Source organism: Triturus cristatus, chromosome 7 (assembly GCF_964204655.1).
Source record: "Triturus cristatus chromosome 7, aTriCri1.1, whole genome shotgun sequence".
In the NCBI taxonomy this organism is placed as follows: Eukaryota; Metazoa; Chordata; class Amphibia; order Caudata; family Salamandridae; genus Triturus; species Triturus cristatus.
The window spans coordinates 1,859,627,180-1,859,645,382 of NC_140590.1; the positions used below are offsets into that span (position 1 = coordinate 1,859,627,180).

At 44.4% G+C, this 18,203-nt stretch overlaps 1 protein-coding gene across 1 annotated transcript in view; it reads right to left on the reverse strand.

The window, feature by feature from the left end:
* LOC146813490 (uncharacterized) overlaps positions 1–18,203 on the reverse strand; it is a 106,689-nt gene that overhangs the window by 83,121 nt on the left and 5,365 nt on the right.

Below are 18,203 nucleotides of genomic sequence, written 5' to 3' on the forward strand. Positions count from 1 at the left end.
GTATTGTAGTCTGATCGCCATCTTCTCTCCTGTCTTCTGCAGTTTTGTTTGCAGGCCCTAAGTTCTTGTGAAAACCAAGGTGCAGAGATGTTACTCCTCTTAAATGTAAGCATTTTAACGGGTACAAGGGAATTAGCAGCAGTACATAGCCACATAGTGTACTGAGAACAGCAGCATCAATGTCCTCAGAGAGGGCCGGTATTGGGGCTGTGAGCATTTTCTTAAAGATATCTGGATGAATTTTGTGCCAGGCACGGGAGGATAACACCGTCGGTTGTACGTTAATCACCCGCTCCAGGTGATTGTGATTTATATTAAATAAAACTGCGCTATGGTCTGTTCATGTCATCGGAAGGACCCTTAGATTGACTAATGAGGTGTTAATAGTAAAAATTCCATCTAAAGTGTACCCTGCAAGATGTGTGGGACCAACTATAGTTTGTGGGATGCCTAAGCTTGACGTAATCTGTAAAAGTGCTGCTGGGTCCTTGTCTGAAAGTGCCTTAAGGTAAAAGTTAAACTCCTCTAGGACTGTATAGTCAGTGGATAAAATGTTGGCTTCTAGAAGATTGCCAATCTCCTGCGAAAAGATTAGTCTAGGACCAGCCGTGCGATATATGACCGCGCCTCTAAAATCCTGAGTTATTGTGACTTCAATAGTGAACAAAACTGCCTTGCAATAGAGTGAGCGAGCGGGTTGCAACAGACCACTAAGTCCGTCCTATATATATAGGCTTTCCTGTTTTCAGTTTCTGTTTTGGGTAAATTCTGGTGGGGTTTTTTCAGTGTTTAAGTGATTTCAATACCTTAAAAAAACTGTGGTTATCATTGGTCACACATTTTTCGCTATTAAAAACAACAGAAACAGTGTTTTTCCTGTGTTTATGGAATATTTTGCAGTTATTATTGCTTGCTTTCTGCACTGATAGTGAATGGTATGTTGACCCTGTATGTACAGTGTATATGTGGTCCAAATATTTTTTTACAAATCAAACTTATTGTAGTACACCATGAAGTGCTTCATCAGTGATTCTTTGGTTAGGCGCACTCACTCTTTCCTTACCATGTAAACGTTTATCTGTGAAACGACCCTCTCAACATTGCCACTTGACTCGGGCAACGCCAAAACAGCCAATACACAATTTGCTAACTCTGGCCACTGATATAGCTTTCCATGCCAATACTGGTGCACCTGAAGATTGTGATTCTCTGGGACAAGTTCTGCAACAAATGCTTTGAACTGGGCGCATATCCCCTCACTTATTGAAGTGGTAAAAAATAAAGCAGCACTTTTGAAAGTCCGGAGAAAATTCCCCTTTATGGAAGGGATTTAGAACTTGTGCAGAGTACCGCAGTGAGGCTGCATTGACTTCAAATGCCATGGTTGGTGAAGGGACATTTCTATGCATCATTGCATGCCATTTCTTGTACATTGTAAACTAAAACGGACTGAATTGCTACTCAACATTTATTTGCTCACCACGTGGCAAGCACTCTAACATGGAACATGTTGCAGTGCCAAAGCCACTACAATTGTTGCCCAGTCGACTCTCAAGGAGATGTTTCACATCTACACCAATGATGCGCGTGGCAGACAAGGGTGTTCTCAATCTCTATTTCTTTTATTATCTCCACTACAGCATCACATTTTCCTGTAAAAATCTAAGACTGCAGTAAAGTGTACTTTTTTCACATCGCTATCAATATGCAATTGAAGATCCTATCATTTCTTGCCTTTGGCATCACCACTCAGCAAAAATTCTGTAAACAGTTACCACGTGGATAATATAGCATTCACAGCCTCTAGAACTGAGAACCAACAGGTAAATGACACAGTTGGGATGACTCTTTCTTGGATGCCACACAAAGTCAAACATGAGAAATATTTGCATTTTAGTTCTCACGCATAAAAACAGTGCACCAGAATGGACTAAAAAGTCAATAGCATTCTTCATTAACTCTGAAGATTGCAAAGATGCTTTCAGCATACCATCCAGCAAGTGGCGAGGATCTCTTACAGGGAGGGACTTCAGCTCAGGCATCGATTTTGACAGGTCATCTCACAATTTTTTCATATACGTAGCTGAATCACTGGAAATGCAAACAATATCACTCCAATCGTGGTTGAACTTGATAAGAACGTTTTGCAGCAGCATTCCAAGTGACACTGCGTTCCAGGTTTTCCAAAAGACTGGTGTCATGTTTTCACCACTATCCCAAATGTTTGGCGTCCGTGCCCCTTTCACATATACCTGCCACTACACCTTGCATTAAATGTTTAAAGCCTTGGGTGTTTGGCAATTCATCTATTATCAATACTGACTTGCTTGAAAAGGGGGCTGATGTATCAAGGGGCTTTACCCATTCTCTGTAGGTAAATGTGATATTGGGAAAGATTCTTATGAAACCAGACTTTTCACCTATCAGTGAAAGAATCCAACATAGCCAAAGTATCAAATATGATTTTGTTATTTCCGATTCTTTACAGTTTATAAAATAATTAAACTACATCTAAAACATGCTTTTACACTCTGCATCTTTAGAGCAGAGACCACAAAACTGAAAAAAGCAAAAAGAAGGAGAAACAATAATGTATTGACATCCCTAAACAACAAAACTCAAGCAGAATGTTAGCCCAGTCTTTCTTGCTGCTGCCTTGTATAACAAAGTTAGATTGTATTGGCCTCTTCAGGAAGAAATAAAAATTACTCTTTCACTCTCCTTTTCCTTTCTTTGAATGGTTTTTAGTTTGTGGTTGTGCAGGTGCTTTTTTCAGTGTTTATATGTTTACACTGGTGAGGGATATTTCCCTTTCAGTGGGGTTTTATCAGTTAACCTAAAAAGGATAGCCTATATATATATATATAATAGCTTTTTTCCCCCCTCTCACTTTAGCAGTCTATCCTGTCGGTAAATGGCGAAGCCATCGCGCAGGGATGCCAGAATATCTGGGTTACATGAAGGATCAGTCCATGTTTCCGTGACAAAAGCCATGGAGGGTTTATGGGTGTCCATGAACAATCGGAAATCTGAGCTATGCTTGAGTAGTGACCTTGTATTTATCAGAATGCAGGGCAATTTAGTTTAGTTTATTTTGGACTGAGAAGCGGGGAGATTTAATAAAGCTGTGGTGGTGGTGTTAACATCATTATTCCGCTGACACTTGTCTAGATGTCAGTCACATTCCTGGCAGTTATGAGATGCAGAGGCCAGATTGGAGCCGACCTCTAACTTAGAACAGCCCAGGTTCTCACCTGAGTTTAATGCCACCAGGGCCTCACGTGCATAAATTATCTTTGGCTGCCATTCGGTCTCCAAAATTACAGGGGAACTGGCACTCCGCACGATCCAGGCGCAGATGGGCTTGCCTTAGGTGAGCAATGTGCCCGCTGCGCAGACGCGCTCTCCTGCCAATTAAATAACCCCCATAGAAGTGGACGTGACACGAGGTGTGGCTTGAGAGCTCTTCAGTGCATCGGCCAATAACAGGTGGACAAAGAAAAATAGAAACCAGGGTCCAGCAACCCCAGAAACCAGTTACAAGCTCCCCAGTGACTGGAAACTACTGGTAACGGAAATATAATTAAAATAAGGGTGAAAAAGCTAAAACCATGAAAAAATTCAATTGAAGGGATACACCCTTCAATATGGCAGCCGCGTTGGAAAAGGGAGCCAGGCACCTCCCAAAATATGGCAGCGAGCTGCCTACAAGGAATTAAAGAGGGATACTCACAAAGCAGCAAAACTGTGCAGGCGTGCTATCTTGCCCTTAAAATACTCCTCCATAGATGGGGGTGTGGCAGGAGGCATGGCTTGAGTGTTCTGTAGTGCATCGGCCGATAACGGGTAGACAAAGAAAAATAGAATTCAGGGTCCAGCAACCCCAGAAACCAGTTACAGGCTCCCCTGTGACTGAAAACTACTGGTAACTGAAATATAATTAAAATAAGAGTGAAAAAGCTAAAACAATATTTGAGCGGTGAATTGTAAAGCAGCGAGACCCAAGTCAAAAACCACTGACCAACTCCCAGCTTCCTAAGAACCTCTATCGGGTATGCCGACCCCAGGGTGTCAAATGCTTTTTCTATATCAAGGGAAGCGACCCAGGGAGTTGCCCCAGAGGTCCTAACCCAATCCATAAACATGAAAAGACGACGTAGGTTTAGGAAGGTGTTTCAACCGGGTATGAACCCGTTGTGGTCAGAGTCATTCAAACACTGGACAACAGGTATCAGCCGATTAGCTAGTACCTTCTCCAGGATGTTGTACTCTGTGTCAAGAAGGGATGGGGGATGATAGGATCCCAGTAGCAGAGGATCTTTGTCCGGCGTCGGCAAGACCACCAGCACTGCCTCTCTCAGAGACTGAGGAAGTATCCCTGTTCCATATTCCAATTTGTAGATCTGGAGGAGGCGTAGGGTAAACTGCGAGACAAAGGCGGCATAAAATTCCACTGGCTAGCCATCTGCCCCTGGAGTTTTACCATGTACTGTTTGATTGCCTGTGAGATTGAATTTTCCAACAGCACGGCCTCCAAGTCTGCAGGGTGAAATGCCGGCATCCGTGCGAGCTACAGCGTCTCAAGAAAGGCCATAGTAAGAGCAGAACATGAGGTTGATCATTTCCTGTGCATTGACTAAGATACCAGCCACATCCCGAATGGCCGTAATTGGCATCCTAGATAAATCAGAACAGACTAGCCAGGCCAGGAGTTTACCCGCCCTGTCCCTCTCTACATGTTTTCTGGCCATGTATTCCCTGTAGTCCAGGGCACCCAGGTCCTTTACAGCGGCAGCTTGTGAGAGCCTCACCTGTGATAACGGAAAAGCGGCTGCACAGTCTGTGGGCAGTAGTAGTTCGCATGTCCTCAAATCAAATCAAAATCAAATCAAGGAGTATTTATTTAGCGCACACATCACCCGAAGGTCTCATGGCGCTGGCGAACGACTCCCCCATTGTCCTGATTTCTCCCTCCACGCAGTGCATCTCCAGCAGCAGAACCAGTTTGGAGCCATAGACCATTTTAATGGCCAGCCCTCGAAGAACCACTTTGAATGCATTCTGTTCGATCCGAGTGTCCAGAGCCGTGCCCCTGTTTTCCACAAAGTACAAATCTATGTGCTCAGAAAGAGTTGGTCAAAATGCAGCATCGCGCAGGGCCTCTACAGGTAGAAGCCATGTAGGTATACATGGCCACCCTTCACCCCAAGACAAGGAGAGCTGAATAATGATTATGGTCGTAAGCCGTCCGCCCAAGTAATTCAGGCTTTGCCACCTTCAAGAGTGCATTGGGCTACAAACTAGAGTATTCTCTACCCATCAGGTGTAGGCTGCCCTGGGCCTCAAGCTCCCACATATAAGCCGCCTATTGTTGTAGGTGCTTCGTCAGGGAGAGAGACTGTTGATTAGAGAGGTCTAAACCCAGGTCTGGGAAGCAGTTATCTCCTCTACAGTAACACTGGCCAGGGTGTCAGATAGCAATGAAAGGGTCAAGGAATTAGAAAGAATAGCTGGTTAGGGTTAGGAGCGGATAGGGATAGGGGTCGGATGGTGAGCCCATCCATTAATCCCTCCAGTACCACATACCGTCCTTTTGGGTTATTTTTTGTGTACAGCAGCGAAAGCGGCACCCCCGAAGCAACCCATATCCAGACCCTCCTGGCGTATCTAGAGTAAGTTGTACCTAGCACTATACCACGCCATCTTTTGCACACTCTTTCCAGAGCATACAGGAGAGGTGGGTCTCCTGATGGAAGACAACTTGTACCCCTGCCTCCTTAGGTATTGATGAATGCAATACTGTTTGGCATAGCGGACATAGTGGCAATGCCCCAAGCATTCCAAGTCATAAGCTGATATTGCGTCCCAGCCGAAAGGTCAGTGATTGGCATAGTTAACACAGCATAATTCTAACCCTGTTACTGTACCGTCCCCCGCCCTATGCTCCACCCCACGTGGCCACCAACATTTCCAGGTACAGCACTGTACACAAAAGAACACAAACATGGAGGAAACAAAGAAAAACATAGTCAATTTTCCTACACACTTCTCCCAGACCAGAGCACCAACAGGCGTCTGGCCAGCAGCATTCGAATGCAAAAGCACATAATTATAGGACAGTCAGTTTAGAAAAGGGGGTTACCAAAGACACAATGGAGGTCTTAGAGTCTTAGTGTGGTGCAACTGCCATGGTTCATCCACTAGTGTTGGGGGGGGCCACACAATCGATCCATTAACGTAATAGCAGTACTTACAGCACCCCCAGTAAGTGTGGATATATTGTGGCCAACCTAACGATAGTCCAATATGGGGAGTTCAAAGCAAGTCTTCCACTGACGTGGAGGTGAGAGCTGTTCCCTCTGCAACAAAACGTCTGCCAGGAACGGTTCGCTGTCCATAGGAGCGTGCTCACTCGCTTGGCTTGAACCGAAAGAGGGGGAGGGAATGTACTGTGTCATTTGAACCGATACCTCTTGTACCCTCTCCCTGGCCACCTGCTCCTTCATGGGACCTGTCTTCCACTTCCTACCATGGGGGCATTTGGTACCTCTTTACCTTCCAGCCACCACTGTCACCCTGTGCTGGTGTTGCAGCAACACCCCAACCCTCGAGCAAAGTCCATGCCTCCTCCAGAGTTACACAAAAGGGCGTGCCACCTTCAATTTATGATCTTTAGGGTGGCTGGAAACTGCAGGCAATATTTTATATCCAGTTTGCAGGGATGTCGCTTTGCCTCCATGAACGAGGGCCTGCACCTCTGAACATCTGTGGTGTGATCTGGAAAAATGTTCATAGATTTGCCTATTGCCCAGGGCCCCTTCACTTGGGCACTCGGCCTGCTCCAGCAGCCCCATGATTCTCAAGTTATTGTGGTAGGAACGGCCCTTGTGGCCCTTGACCAGCTTCTTAAGGTAGCACACTTCTTCTACATAACAGGCCCCTGGCCCAGCTCTCCCGTGCCTCTGTATCGCTCGCTCCTGATATCTTCTTTCTTTTAGTACCTCCTCCTGCCTTTTCCTTGTTCTTCTAACTGCCTTCTCCTGCTCTCTGCCTTGTTTTACTGCTTCCTCCTGCCTTTTACCCATGTTTTTTCTGTGTGCTCTCTCCTGCTTTCTGCCTCGTTTTAGTGCTGTCCCCTGCCCTTCCCTTGTTTTTTTCATTTTTTTCAAATTGCTGCTCCCGCCTGCCTCCCGTTTTCCTGCCTCCCACCTTGCCCCGCCGAACGCTGGCCAGCGCTCCTCCCTCCTCACAGGCCCTACTTAATGGAGGCCGCAGTGCAACTACATGGAGCAGGCCCCTGGCCCATCTCTCCTGTGCTGCTGTATCGCTCTCTCTTGCTTTCTGACTCATTTTACTGCTTCCTCCTGCCTTTTCACGTTTTTCTGAGTGCTTTTTCCTTCTTTTGCCTCATTTGTTTAACTGCTTTCTCCTTCCTTTCCCACCTTTTTCTGAGTCCTTTCTCCTGCTTTTTCCTCATATTGTATTGCTTTCTACTGCCTCTCCTCTGTTTTTCTGAGTGCTTTTTCCTAGATTCGCACCATTTTTTTTACTGCTTTCTCGTTCCTTTCCCTGTTTTTCTGAGTGCATTCTCCTGATTTTCCCTAATCTTTCACTGCTTCTCCTTGTTTCTTCCACAACATCACCTTGAGACCCTCACAGGTAATTTGCCGCCGTTTATAAATCCTGATTGATTGGAGAACATTCGGGTCCCTCTGCCTGCTCCAGCATCCCCACGATTCTCACGTTATTGCAGTGGAAACGGCCATCGTGTTCCTTGACTCGCTCCTTAAGGCAGCGAAATTCTTCCTGGAGCGTCTGCATCCGAGATTCTGCTTTGACAACCGCTGGTCTGAGCACAGCCAGTGTAGACTCAGAGACCTACATCCAGTCCTGCAACTTTTTATGGTCTTCACGCATTAGGCCGGTGTCAATCCCTAAGGCATCTTTTTTCGTCTCCACAGAGGATTTAATGCCCAAGACTGCTAGTGCGATCTCTTTGATTTTTCATGAATGATCTGATAGTGTATACTCCAGCGATACGTCCGGCGAGCGTTGAGCTTCCCCAGCAGCATCCCTGGGATCAGATGTGCTTGCAGCAACTTGTCTTGTTTGAGACGAACCATGGGCCAATCAATGGGGCAGGCACACCTGCAGGGAGGATGGACCATGGTGCGCAACCCCTCACCAAGTCCCACAATCTTGTATATTGCAAGGTACACAGTACTTTGTGCTCAGCGAAGTCCACAGAGGATCTACGTGCGGCCATGACAGTGGACGATACAGCAGGGGGGAACACAGGCAGTTAGAAGGGCACAGGAGAGGGTAGAAAGGGGAGGGCACTTTTTGTCTGGCAACACCCGTCTGGTTCTGATACGGCACCAAATGAGACAAAGTAGACATGGAGGTCCACCCAGGGGCCAGTGCTCAAAGTGTCGTTCCCAGGGCCCCCCCGAGCTGCAGAGTGGCGGCCTTGGGGTTTTCAATATGGGAAATGATGGTCCCCTCTGGCAGCAGTGCGCAACAAGAAGCCTGGCCCAGGCACAATAGGCTGCAGGTCCGGTTCACTGTGAGGGAGAGGAGCCACAGGCTCAGCCGGGCTGCTGCGTGGCAATCCCAGCTAGTTCTGAGTACCAGGAAGGTCAGTACTAGAGGCATGCAGGGGGAGAAGAGGATACGGTAGGAGTCGCTGATGCCGCTCACAGCAGTTCGCAGGTGGTCATGAACACACCAAGCGCTGCCATGTAGATCGGGTGCTGCGTTGCAGGCAGGCTTCTCACAGCTCACTCAGTCAGCCAGTCCCAGGGAGGTTGAACAGTGTAGCGCCGACCTCCCGTTAAATCTAAGGGGACTCACCAGTAGCATAGCGCTGTCTGCTGTGGCATGCACCATTTTTTGACATCACCTCGCTGAATGGATTGGGAGGCCCAGTGCGGTTGCAGGCCCTGCCTCTGTGCCAGCACACCGCGTATGGAACGACTGCGGGGCTCGCTCAAAATGGGCCAAATATCTTACTTTGCAGAGATCTTCGGGTGTCGCTCCCCTGTTCCTCAGTGCTCAAGGGGCTCTGCGACTGTGGGCTGGACTGGGCTCGCAGAGGTCAGTCTGGCACATCTCACCCAATTGTCATTTGCTCACATACCCCTAACCTTGCTACTTTTTCATCAGGAGGATGTGGTGTGCCAGCAGCAGGGATCTACACCCCAACTTCCACAATGTCTTGAACATTGACTGGAACAAGCTGCAGGTTGTTTTGAAACCGTCTACCAAATCAATTCGTTCTGAGGAAAAGTAGATTGAGCCTCCAAAGCAGAGGTCTTCAACCTTTTTACTCTGAACCCCCCTAGGCAAACATTTTGCGGTCGGGCCTCCCTCCCAAAACATTATGGGCAAGGATTGGGGGAGCGGGAGGGACATGGCTGCGTGCAGGGAGCGGGGCTTATGAGATGATTTCAGGAAAACCTTATTCATAGCTTATGAACCGCACTAAATATGAGATTCATAAAATAGCAAATGAATCAAACAAAAACAGATATTATCCCAAACAAACTGCTCCCATCAATTGGGGTGTTGTCAGCCCCTCACACTCTTTGACCGCAATGCAACTACACCTGCTGCACTAATGATAATTGCAGTCCTGAGTAGCAGGCTACCTCCTCTGCATCTTTTACCTCTTCCCCACCATGACGGATCATCACCTAGGTCCAAATGCTTGAAAGGAAAATAAGCTCCGATGCCCCTTTTTTTAAAGGTAGACAGTCATAACTGTGATGCAGTGGGGCCCTCAAATCCCTGGGCCCCGGTCCTGCTGCATCTGCTTCCCTAATGATAACCAGCAGTGGTCACGTACACACTTGGTAGAGGTACCAGCATCACTGATGAAAGTCCCTATAAATAAAAACACTTATATTGTCCCCTTCTTTGGGGTATCTCTCTGAAGAAGCGGTCTCTTGCCATTTGTAAACATAAAAATTAGTCCCCACACAGTGCTCCCTATTCTGGGCCTTCTCTCTGACAATATCTATGAATCGCCCTCCTTTCCTCTGTGTCCTAGACCATTACTGTGAAGCCCCAGGGGACAAGAGGATTAGGGTTCTGCATCTTAATGCAACCCTGCTGGCCTTCTACCTGCCAATCCATGGACTCAGATTTCACAAACAAAATGTGGCGCATTGTGCTGTGTACTTAACCTTTTCTTGCTGCATAATTTAGTCAAACCTTATTCATAATGTGGTCCTCTTCTGATGAATAATTCCAGTGGCAAAGATGTATTCTTTTTGAGATGTAATGTAAAGGTGTTATCAGCTGAGATCTGGAATAGATGAGACTTACAAAAATGTCTGCATTAGATACAGTTTGATTACTTATTACTAAAAAGTATATTTGTAAGAACTTGTTTTATCTCAATCGCTGCATCATTTTGCAGCAGCCTAGCTTAGAGTATGTAAATACTGTTTTAAAATAATGACTTACATATTCACAGTGCTTTCTGCCACAGGCTGGGACCTCATAGCACTACAAACAGGACCACTGGAATTATGCGGCAACAGAAGGCCAAATTATGCAGCAGGGTTGACTAAATTCTGCAGCATGCAAAGGCGAATTATGCTGCATAATTTTGCATAGTTTGTGAAAGCATTACTACATTATTTTGCAATTGTTACACTTGTTAACACTGTCCTGGCTTTTATTGCCCCTCACAAGTACCACATTAACACCCACATATAGCAGCAATAAGCAACAGAAAGGTGACCAGTCAACCTTTAGAAAGGGCCTTCCACTGCGAGGTAACGTGTTGCTACATTTTTAGTAACTTTTGAACCGTTTGAGCTAGAAACAAGGTTTTTATTAATCTGCAAATTATGCAGCAGATGATGGATTATGTTGGAAATGAGGGAAATCCATAACTATGCACAAAATGCCAAAACCGCACATTTGCATAATTCCAGTGGCCCTGAATATAAATACAAAAGTCACTGTTCCTCTGCACCAACTAGGGTTCAATTATGTGTCACTCAGCTTTAACACACAAAGACATCCGCAGTGATGGTAGTCATTAACTGAGGTTTCATAACCTAAAAGAGTGCATTTGTCACCAGTTAGTTTAACCTGCATTTATTATCCAACTAAGCTGTTATTGCATTATTTTATACACATTTGCATGACTGTGAAAACACAAAACACTTAGGCTTTTTATTTATTTTTAGCAACCTCTTTGATTGTCCTGCCAACACACCAGGGGCGCAACTAGACCCAAACTTCGAGGGGGGTTTAACACTCCCAGCCAGGGCTGGCCCTAGCACTGGTCGCACACGTTGCAACAATTTATTTGGGGCGTCCCTCCCCCATTTCCTCCTTCTCCATGAAATCCCTCACTACCACTCACCAACAATGCACCTCATCTCTCTATAGCACATTTCAGACAAACATTTCATTTTTTTATAGAGCTACATATAGTTTACTCACAATCAGTTCTGTGATCTGCATGGTACACGTTCTTTGTAGCAGGCACATTAAACCTCTGTGCTATGTGGGTGGCAGGAGTGCCCATGTGAGTGCACAGTGAGAGATGCGAAAGTGTGAGAGCAGGGTAAGAGGAGTGAGTGAGGTGAACATATGATTTTGGGTGCTGATGTAAGTGCAGAGTGGGACGAATGAATGCATGGTTAGTGATGGGCTTGTTTGCGTGAGATTGCAGATTGAGCGGTGAGGGGGATAGGTGAGTGAAGTGTCACATGAGTGCAGGGTGAGTAGTGTGCTTGTGTGACTGCAGGGTGACGTACAGGGTGAAGAGCATTGTGAGTGCAGAGTGATCGCTGTGAGTGCAGGGTGAGCCAGAGAGTGAAGGGTGAGAATGAGGAGTCAGTTGTCTTAATGCAGGGTGCATTCCCAGACACTTGAAGTAAATCAGCATGTTATTGAGGCCGGCGTAGGAATTCAGATATAAGTTAAACTATTGCTATTATGGTATTAATCAGGGATCGAGAGTGGAGGAAATAAATAATGTGCTGATCCTGCAACAAACTTCAAGTCTTATGATTAAAGTTGCCAGCTCATTATTTTGATGTTGCAGATGGTACACAAATAAACAGTCACCCAAAGCCGTATTTTCAACACTTATCTGTGAGCACTTCGAAAAGGAAATATAAATGGAAAGCACTTTTAATTGTGTTCTAGGGCGGCCTGAATGATTCATGGCTGATAATTAAAGGGAACAAAGACAGAAAAGTCACATTGCAAATGAACACATACTTTTTTATTTATAGCCCTGTTTAGTGTCAAGACGAGGTCTTTGCAGGCTCTTTAAACAAAACATGGCTGACATTTTTCATTTGGCAACCCTACGTTATATTCCTTTTTATGAAATGCATTCTCACACTAGTAAATGTAAAATACAAATGTAAGGAATAGGCAGAGTGGGGTCCAGGGGGTGCTGGAGCCAGAAAAAAAATGAAGCCTTGGTAACTAGTTTACAAAGGAATGTAAATATGCAAATGATCTTGTAAGACCTGTGAAAAACTCGGGCGTGCTGGAGATAACACTCCAGACACTGCCCAGCCAAGCCCACAGCAGTACACTCAGTGGCCTCCGGCCCCACGGGGCACTGATCTCACTTCAAGGGCTTTGGAGTAAATGAAGACAGCCTGGAAATGCAGCAAATAAAAATCACCGCACTTCCAGGCCATCTTCATCTACATGTACTTGCAGAGCAATTTGAGCCCCCCTGGAAACCCATCCACACCCCCCAGGGGGCGCACCCCCCAGTTTGCTCTATATAATCTATGAGTACAGCATTTGTATGGGATGAGAGTTGTCAATTTGCCTTTCTCAAAATCAAATCTGCCATAATAAACACCTCATTACTGGGAAGATTTGATCCTATCAAACCCACCTATTTAACCACAGACGCCAGCAACAAAGGGTTAGGGGCAATGTTTACACAGAAGGAAAATGTACTGAACACATAATTGCATTTGCTTCTAGGGCCCTCAAATGTGCAGAGTATAGGTATTCTGTTGCGGAAAAGGAAGCATTAGCCGGCTACTGGGCGGTCAAGCATTTATACTAAAATCAGACCATAAGCCACTTGTTCAAGCTTTCACCACTAAGGGTTCAGAAAGGACCACACCTAGAATCTCTTGGTGGGTACTTGGTCTGGAAGGGTACCATTTTAAGATACAATATCTACCAGGACCCAAGAATAGTGTAGCTGACTATCTTTCAAGGTATCCCCTTGATGATCAAAGCGTTGAGGTAGAAGAAGTTCCAGAAGATACTGACCTAGAAATAACCTTATCTAGTGTAGGACATAAAGAGTGGGAACAAAGTATGAAAGATGATGAAGAATTAAACACACTGCATCACTACATTCATGAAGGATGGCCTAATCAAAAGAACAAATTACCTGACCACATTTGTAAATATTGGGAAGTGAGAATGGAATTAAGTGATACAGAAAAAAAGTATTTATAGAGGACACAAAATTGTACCTCCCTGTACCATGAGAGAGAATATAATACTATTGTCCCATGAAGGAAATTTGGGGGGCAGCCTTACAAAGAACCAAATTAGAATTGATTATTGGTGGCCCCAAATGGATTCTATGGTAGACAAACTAGTGAAAAAATGCAGCAACTGTGCCATATATGACAAACCCCCACTCTCTCCTGTGGAAGTCCCCAACAAACCGTGGTCTCAGTTAGCCCTAGATTTCATTGGTTCCTTTAACTGGAAACCACTCAAAGATCATTTCATATTGGTATTTATGGAATACCATACACATTGGGTTGTAACTAAGTGTGTAACATTTTTGAAAGATTTTTTTTAAGAAGGGACCCCAGATGTTATGATCACAGATAATGGTGTCCAATTCACCTCACACCAAATGCAAGATTTCTTAAAGAAGCTAGCCATACAACACAAGAAAACAGCCCTCTATTGCCCCAGATCAAATGGCATGATAGAACAAATGAACCGCATGATCAAAAAATGTATTCAAAGAGTAGAAATAAATCACGTTCCCATTGCCAATGCGCTCCAAGAAACCATATAGGCATACCGTACAGCCCCCAACACTATCACTGGTGTATCACTTTGTGCTTCCCTTAAGAGTAATCAACCTGAAACCAAACTATCTGCTAATTTTCTTAGAAAAGAAAAAGGACAATTTTCAGTCTCCAGAGAGCATGTGAAGGACAGAATGCATAGTCATCAGAACAAATATAAAGAGAGATATGATGAAAACACTGTACTATGAATTACACCTTTAAGGAAGGGGATTGGGTGAAAATCAGACTGCCAGAAAACAAAAATGGAAGGGTAGTCATTTCTCCAGACTGATGAAAATAAAGTGGGAAGGAAAAATGTAGTCACATTCGAAAACGGTCGGACTTTGGGTATGGACAAAGTCACCAAATTCAAGAATATGATGCACTGCCCCATCTCAATCCCACTCATGCCTAAAAAAGATAACAGAGTACAATAGCCAAGAAACACAAAATCAAAAGAATAAGAATTATACCTGTATGGCACAAAGACTTCAAAATGTATTCCTTCCTTCCACATTCTATGTATATACCATGTAATTTTTTTGTTACTTATTTCGTCTTATATGATATATATTTTTTTTTCGCCTTTTAGGCTAGGGGTGTACAGTATCCCTCTCAAAGTATCTTAGAATATTGTTGTTGATAGTTTTTGATTGTTGTCTATTAACTTTTGTATTGTTGATAAGAAGATGTGTTGTAATTCACCTGCATGCAGTTTCCTTCCTCCTGTTATTCTCCCTGTCACTATTCCCCCCCTTCCCACCCTATGGAATCTTCCTGTATTGAAGGACACTGAACGAACCTTCCATGTGGTTGACAGTTGCCCTCACTGAAGAGTTGATGGTGGTATGTTTATGCATTAAACTCATTCTGCTGCTGAGCTTTCGTGACTTTTTACAATAGGGTGTTACCCCGAAACACGTCCCAAGATGCTTGGTCCCGGTCCAGGGAAGACCTGACCTGGCTTGGCAGTTCGGGCTGGACTGTTCTCAGGAACAGGGTCAAGTGATTTGCATATGGCTGGGTCTGAACTGGGGTGGCGAAGTGAGCTTAAAAACGATGATGGATTCAAACCAGATCTGTGACTGGGGTCGAATGTCTGAAAAGTTTAAGCGCTCCGTCCATCATCTCTTTGTGTTTGCACCAGCGATGGCATTTAACAGATAATGAGTGTTGTAATAGGTGAGATCATAAGCAGTGCATTGTGGGGACTCAATATATAGTTAGGCCAGTGAAGTAGAACTGGCGAATTTCAGAGTGTTATTTTTGTTTTTCAAGCATTATTTTTCATATGAGCACCAGGCCTCACCATTACATCACTTTGCCTTATATGTACACACACACACACCTCTCCTGATCCCTATAAATAGCAGACACACACAGTTATTCATATTTTATATTTTACAACAGCCAGTGGTTTATTATACATTATCTGTGCATACAACTTATGCATCAGAATTATAGTAATTATTAAGGTGACAACAGTCGTAATATACAGCAGTACCATGGTCAGCAACCTGACATCTCTACAGAGACTAAAAGCAGTAACATATCTCACAGAAAACAAATAAAGATGCTAAAGAAATGGAAAAGCACACACAGTGTGTTCCTTTTGCTATATCATGTGCGAGTCTGTCAGCAATGCAGCGGGAGCTTTATGGTCACTTTACATACAGACAGGGGTGTCGTAAACTGTACAGAGGCCTCTAGACCTGGTAAGAAAAGCTAAATGACAAGAGATAACACACGGAATCTGCCTTGAAAAGAGATAAGACAAGATAGCATGTTTTGTAAGTGTGATTAAAGAACCATTACATGAAAACTGCCACAAAGCACCAGAGCTCATTACAGAGGTCACTGAACACTGTGAAACAAAATGAACAAGACATATCAGTGACATCTCAAACCCTGCAAGAGAACAGAAGGTTAAAGGTGGAAGAGATCCAAATCAGATGCCCTTTATTACCAAGACATAGGGCCGGATTTAAATCTTGGCGGGAATCTTATGGGATTTATATTTTGGTGGACGGGATATCTGTCACCGTTGTGACGAAGTAACCCGTCCGCCAAGATCTAAATCAGGCCCTTTGCTTGATCAGGTCAAACATTTACCAAACTGATCTAAAGAACGACATCCATGTCATATATTTACAATGTGGTACCACACTCCCGGAGTATCACAATGTATTGGTCCACATTGTTCATACTTACAGGGATGAACTTGGTTAATGGATTAATTAAGACATTCAAATGTTGCCTTCCTCATTAAAATATCTTTTAGGTCTTATACTATTATTTATGTACTTTGTTGTGAGTTCTACTATTCTATTACGTAAAAGCTTGTTTTGTTGTAATTATGACAAATAAACTCTTTTTGTTACTTATTTTGTCAATAAATAATTATAGCCTCAAAAGAGAACAGATTATGGCTAATCACATAAGTTTGAAGCTATTAGTGGAGAGGATGCCATAACTAGGCATCCTTTTTCGCTCCTTCCAGACACCTTCATGCACGGTTGCCGGTGTAAGAGGCACAAAGTGGCTGCAATGGGCTTTTGGAGTCATTGGCTTCAGCTGCCTATCACATGGTCCAGAAATGGTGAAATTTGGAATGTTTTCCCCAAGAATGTTGACACTATTAATCACCTCCTAATTTCCACCAGTAATGTAAGGAAAATAATTGTCACATACAATGTAAACTTTCCTAGCTTTTGTGAAGGAAAGTTTCAATTCTATTAAGGACACAGAAGCAAGGATTATGCTAACCTTTCTTGAGCTCAGCAGCCATTAAACCATCATAACCTTAAAACTCATAACTGCAGTTCCCATGAATCCAAGCCTGCGCCTTTTTGATGAGATCAAAGCCGGTTCCGATAGGGCCCGGGATGTCCCAAACATCTCCTGTAATCACCAAGTCATCAGTTTGAGCGAGAGGTTTACCACTAGTGGGTGTATGTTGCCCTTCACATCCATCAGAATGTTAGGATTCTGGGGAAGTAGGATCAAAGAATTTATAGAACTTTCCAGAGGAACTGGAAGCCACACTTGAGATCTCCAAACCCCAGTGATACTAGAACTAATGATGCCAAATGTCTCCTGCCCTTCGCTGTCAACCTGGTTATCATAGAGAAGGGGGGGAAATGATATACTTTGAACTGACTCCAAACCTGCAAGAAAATATCCACTGCTAATGCCAGACAGTCCAGACTCCATCTGAGGAATAGGGGAAGTTGGTGACTGAGATGCGAAATAAAGAGGCCCACTTAACAGGGGTCCCGCTTGCTCTTGACATCTGGAATATGGCTAGGTCCAGTTTTCAAGCACTGTAATCCTTCAAGTTTAGTTTCTGTAGTAACTGAGATCCTGTGGTCCAGGCAGAAGAGCCATTAGTCCCTATCAAGATTCACCAGAACTTTGGACCTTGTGCAGTTGAGATGGCTGAAGTATTGCACAGTTGATAAATTATCCATCTATAGGAGGTTGGAACAGGACACAGTCTCTTGTGCGTGACCGCATCGCAAAGCCTCCTGCATGCAGTTCTAAGCAGCTGATGTGCAACACACGTTTATACTCTGAACAGGGGCCTCTGGTCGTGATTACCATGCAACAGGCCACCCTGCTAGACTAGCATGCATCAGATTCGATCACCATGTCCAGAGCGGAGCCTAAGATGATGCTCCCATTCCACACCACAATGTGGTCCATCCACCACTGCAGTTTTGACCTGGCATCTTTCGATAACTGGTCCCTTGAGGCATAAGAGAAACCTTTTCGTAAATGAGCTTTTAAAAGTTGGAGGGCTCGGTAATGTAAAGGACCGGGAAATATTGCCTGAATAGAAGTCGCTAGAAGCCCTACTGTCCTGGCCAGATGTCTGAGAGATAAGTACTCTTTGTTCAGAGTGCGTTGCAGCTCCTTTCTGATGAAAGTCATCTTTTTGTGGGTATGTTTGAGTATCGGATCAACAGTCTATGAGAAAACCTAGAAAGCATATTGATTGTGAGAAGGTGAACTGAGATTTCTGTTAATTGATAATGAACCCAAGGTCCAGTAGCAGTGTGTGTGCCATCTGCAAAAGTTCCTCATGGGGGGAGGAGGTCCAGTGTAACAGGAGAATGAGATCCATGTAGATTATCAGGCTCACTCCCCTGGACCTTA